Source organism: Lichenostomus cassidix, chromosome 3, assembly GCF_008360975.1.
Source record: "Lichenostomus cassidix isolate B80296 chromosome 3, HeHo_3.0, whole genome shotgun sequence".
In the NCBI taxonomy this organism is placed as follows: domain Eukaryota; kingdom Metazoa; phylum Chordata; class Aves; order Passeriformes; family Meliphagidae; genus Lichenostomus; species Lichenostomus cassidix.
In genome coordinates, this window is record NC_139483.1 from 78,284,827 (window position 1) to 78,290,826 (window position 6,000).

The window sequence follows — 6,000 nt, forward strand, 5'->3', positions numbered from 1 at the left end:
TTGAATATTCAGGCCACTTTTTACAATGATTAATCTAATTTCAGGCTGATCCCTTTTCAATAATATTTTGACTTGAACATTTTTTCTCCTGTGATCAACTTGTCATATCTAATTTCAATTTCTAATGTATGCCCTCCTGGTAGGCATGTAATCTTGGAACTTGGCCTGGAATTATCCAAACTAACTCTTGGCAGAAAACTTCCAGCAGCATAGAAATGGGAATTTCTTTATAAACTATTCTTAGCTTCTTTTCTTAGGTAGTTTGCATCTTCATGCAGAGACTATAGACACTGACATTAAACATTTGTCTGTATTTAGAATTACAGGAGCATGTATGTCTTTTGTCCTCAAAGTCTGTCCCCTTTGAATTCAAGATCTGTATTTCATACTATGTCTCTTCTAGACTACATCCATGCTATAGAGACACAAGTCCATGTTCACCTCTTCCACTTCATTCTCCATGATCCAGGGAACCATTCTCCCCAAGACAGGGGTGCACCTATACATCAGAGCATGCATGTGCATGTGTGTGTTCATGTACACACACTCACTCTTTAAAGTCATGTAGCAACTCTGCCCACCTCTCTCCAGCAGATGACACAGGAAATACTCATCCTATATAAAAGCTGGGGAAGCAGAGGCAGAGAGATGGTACATGTATACATATATTTCTTCTAAGGAAAAGAGGAATGGTTAGTGAAATATATATAGGTTTTTTAATGGAAAATGAGAGGGGAAAAATAAAGGAATGGCAAAGTTTACCTGTCAAAGGCAGAGGACACAGACAAATTAGGTTTGTGAATATGGAACTGGAGACAGCTTCTGCTGTTCACATGCAAGTGTTTATGTATTTTGAAGTAAGGGAGAATCCTGCTGCAAATAGAGAAACACTTCTCCTGAGCCTCTCTGAACCCATCCCATGTGAATCTAACAGCAGCAGAATGAGGCAACTAACAGAAGGAGAGGTCAGGCAAGAGCTATGATACAGTTTTGGTTGAGTGAACACTTCCCAAAGACAGGAATCCTGTGTTAGGCGAGGTGCATTACAGTCCTTCAGAAGTCGAGTAAACAATCCATCAGAGACACTGAACATCACCAATACTCCTAGAGACTTTCTGAAGCCTCATTCAACATTTCAGTAACAAAAGTGTATGAAATTATCTCTTCTGCCCTTGTACACTTTACTACAGGAGGCACCAGCAACATGAGCGGATCAGAGAAAGCACAGGTTCATGCATATGTAGTTGATATTTTTCTTGTTCCTCCTTTTCCTGCAACATCCCTTTCACTCCATTCTTCATTAAGCTCCATGACAGTTAACTTTTAGCACATCAGTAAGAACGTGTATTTTAATCTGATTAGTCTCAGAGTCCCCTAAATAGGAAAAACAGCATCTGATGAGATTATCAAAAGTTTCTAAGCCATGAAATATCTCAAGAAATCTGGCTTTAGTCTCCTGGGTGTGGACTACAGCTTGTATACATTTCTGAAATTAGGGGCAGGTGTCTGGGAATGCTACTGCAAAGAAAATATGCAGGGGATTCTAACTCATATCACTTTTCTGAATTTGCACCACTTTCCAAGTCCAGCTATTGGGTGGGTTTTACCATTCATTACATTTTGAACTCGACACTGTGAAGACCAAATAAGGAGCCAGTCATCAATTAACTTTCCAGAGCAAATACTTCAATATTCACAACACATATGCATTGCAGGCATAAAGGGGGGTGGCATGGGGGGCGTTGGGGGGGAGGGGTGTGCACATGTAGAAAGAACCAGGGAATGGGCTGCTCAGTTAACACACAAGTTTCCAAACATGTGGGTTATACACACTTCTTCTTTTCCCCACATCTTTCACTCTAAATGCAGGCAGATACACATACACACACATGTTCACCTTTGATATAAAATTGGGCCTGGTCCTTGCTGTGAATGTAATTTTCTTCTGCTCAGTGGATGTCCTAAACATTCTTCTGTGGTCTGAGGGGGCCACCAGGTAAGAGAATTTTGGCCCACCATGTTTTAAACCTCATCACACATTAGAGCCAGAAGCAGCAATAGCTTCTCATTGTAAATTGTGCCTGTTATTGTAATTTATCAGGATCAAACGGTTGCTGGCAGCCCTTTCCATAAGATCCAGTTTCAGTGTCTATATCAGCATTGAGCAAAATCAAACATGGCTTGTGAACAGAGGTTTAGCGATAAATAAATCATTCAGGGAGCTTTAGAGAAACAACTCTTCACACACACCAATGTTATGGTACTTGTCTTTATTTCTCTTCCAGCTTTCCTTTCTTTTCTTTCCTTTTTCTTTTTTTTTTTTTTGTCTTTTAATTTGATTCACAGTGTTCAGATGACATGTGTTTTGCCTTATTCAGCCATTTGGAGTACAGGTGCATGACTGTGTTTTTGATGGAGTGTTGCTATTCTGGAGTGCTCCATCCAAAACACAATCCCACACATGTAATCCAAACTGCTGAAGATGAGTCAACCATCTTCCCTTTTCCATGATAATTAGACATTTTTTTCATTCAAAGTTACATCGTTATTAGTTGCAGATGCTATGCTTGAACAATATTGTTGAATCTTAAAAGGCTTTCACACCAAACTATTTTATCCCTCAGAGTGGAGGAAATGAACAAAAAGTCCAAGCTTATCCAACTTTAAATTAAATCAATTCAAATATTATTACACTGCAAGATGACAGTGACATCTAAATACCTTTTAATATACATGAACAAAATTGTAGCCGAATATTCAATTAAATATATATAGCATCTTGCCAGAGAAGGTTTGTCATAATTAAGGGATTCATGGAACAGCAGCTTCCAGTCTTTCTAATCCAGGCAGGCCACATCTAAGTGTCTTTTCTTTGAAAACACTTCAGTTTCTTATCACATTAAGAAAACGACCATTCCCAGAAGCCTGAAATAACAAAGAAACCTCAATAGGTTTTAAATCCCTAAACTAGGTATTATTTTCCAGAAGAATGCTTGCAAAAGGCTGTTTTCACAGGTCTTAATATACAATGTCTGAACCTTGGGACTGCTGGTGTTTATTTCTGGTACCTTAGGATCTAATAGGTGATTAGTGGGGCAGATATGGAGAGAAAGAGAAGACACAGGAGAGCAGGTGTCATAGTCCTTTAAGGCTAAGCTTTAAGGACTATTTTAGTCCCTCGACAAGCTGATCTCTTGACATTTTTGGTACTAGGTGGGTGGAAGACAGACACCAAAGGTTCCACTGCTGGAAATCTCTAAGTAATAAGAGGTCATATCCCTAAAGCACTGTTTATAGGCAAAAAATAATAAATAAATATGCCTGTCCACATCTGAATTCCAGAGTAGTGAGGTTTTCTATTCCATAGTACCTATCTGGCTGGCTCTTGTTTCCTGCACACAGAACATCAGTTTGGATTACTTTTTCTCCAGATAATGAAAAATTAAACCACAAAGCAGGATTTGTGCTGGCTACAGAAAGGTTGTTTCACCTGGTGCAGAATGAAACCCCCTTTTGCCAGCACAAGACAACAAAGGTGTCATGCTAGAAATGTGCCCAATGTGAGGGACCTGCATCGACCTGAAATGTCCCCGAGCAGAGCTGGGGATGTGGCTGCAGAGAAGAAGACCTCAGATTTTCCCTGACTTCCTCATCCCATCTCTGTACTAGCAGCATCTGTACAAACAGCATGGGACTGGGCCCTCTGTATTCACGAGTGCGAGGATGACGAGTGAGACAGCTACATTAAATTGACAAAACATGTAAACTTGCTTCACACAAAGAAAATACTTGTAATAGTCACCCTGTCCCCACTTCCCCCCATCAATACTGGTTAACACATCCCAGCGTTGTCTTTATTACATTTGAACCTGGTTTTGAGGGGGTTATTCCTTCACTGGCCAAAGACAAAAAGGGCTGTCCACGTGCACTTGTCTACCTTTTTTCCATTCATCAGGGGAAAAGGCTTCCTATACATTCATATACATATACCGGGCAGTCCACAGATCAGTTGGTGGAGCATAACTTGTATAGGCAAAAATTCCTGGCAAGAATCTGATTTTACCCCCTCAAGATTTTAAGATCTGATGCCCAATTTCCTGTGCAGGAATGTAAGACTGAATGTCACATTTCAAATGTAGAGCAGGTTATTTTCTGATGAAATGACAATGAGAAAAAACTTAAGGAAAAAGGTAATAGGGATAAATTTCATATTCCAGCTCTCCTGCCCAAATGTACACTGTAACTACCTTTTGCCTGATGAAAAATACCACTTACAAGACACTTAGCTCACAAGCATATCCATGTGAACATCCTCAGCCTGGCATGAACCTCTGGAGCAGTGCAAACTGGTGTTGGATTAGCATTAGTTATCACACCTGTATGCATCTCCTGTTCCACACCACATCTGTCCCATGGGAGACAGACTGGAGTTACCAGAGAAATGCCACACAGTGAGAGAGCAGTTTGGAGGGACTTTTCTCATATGCCTCCAATATGAGGAACAAGCACCACATTCCTCAGCTGCAGGACTAGTTTGGGGAGTACTTAGCAGGGGGCTTCAAACAGGTAACACTCCCAGCCTCTGAGGTAGACAAAGCTCAACATCATGGATGCATCACAACTTCGAAAACATTTTGACTGATTTTCCTGAGGAAATGCACACATCTCTATTTCGATCTCTTCCAACCCAAAATAAGCATCCTTCAATGAACGTAGCAAAGTACAATCCTTGGCCAGGTGGGTGTTCCAGGTTTCCACCCCTCCTATAACAAATCATTTTTAAATCAACCCCCTCAAAAACTTGAAGACCTCCCAGTTGCATGAAACACAAGTTTGATTCCTTTTCTGGAGAGTAGAATAAAATGGGGTGTTATGACTAGCTGTATTTTAGGGAGAAATCTCCTGTGTCAATCCCTAAGCCACCTAGCTTTCTGAGGAAAATGCTGAAAATTGCAAATCTGTCCCTTAAGATCTTATACTGTTTCTGTACCAAAAAATTTAATTGCACTTGCCACACTGTACTTTTTCAGACACTTATCTGTAGAGAAATGATGTTCCCTTAAATCAGTTTAATATAAACACATATGCATGTGCTGTTTATTGTACTTTAAAAATATAAAAGAAAAAAAAAAAGTGGAGCACAGAGAAAGTTCTTCAAACTGCATTTGCAGAGTGACCTAAGATGTGGGAAAGTTGTCTATTGCTTATGTTATTTTTTCACCCACTTTTGAGTGCTTTGAGGCTACATTTCCCCTGAGTTATGACAGATATTGCCACCCACCTTAGTTCTTCCTGCCTCTGCCCTAACAGAACCTCTTTGTTGTTTTATCTAATCAGATTCAGAGGCCCTGCTAGAGTTGGCTCTTTCAGACTGTTCAAAGCGGTTATATTTCTTATTTCCCAGGCTTCAGAAGAACTAAAAATAACCAAGGGAAAATCTGAAATGCAAAGCTAATATTCCTGCCAGTGTTAAGCAGATATGTTGTCAGGATCAACGAAAGATGTTACAGATCTGAAAAATTTTAATAAATCAGAACACTTTCTTTGCAGAATTTTCTGAGTTTGATCTTTCCTAAGCCACCAAGAAATTTTAATAAAAATATTTACCTTAACTCTTTCTGCACAGAACACATGCAGCGTGTTTTCACACAAAAAGAAAATTTTATTACCAAACTTACTATATGCAAAGGAGAATATTCAAGGCCGATGAGGGTTTGCAGTTCAAATGATCTGAGGTGGAAGCAACCCAAGTTGTTTCTCCAGTCCCACAGAGTAGGAACTGTAAGCATGTTGCCTGATGCCAAGAACCGAGAATTTTCTCTGGCAAAGAAGGACCTACAGTAGGCACAGGGCAGCATCACTAGATTAGCTCAAAAGCGCTAGGGTTGGTCAAACCAGCCATGTTTGTATCTATCTTTGCATAATAATTTCCCCAGGATTTGTCAAAAGCAACAGAAGGGATCTTGCTCCACTAGCTGGATTACACAGTAGAGCAATGAT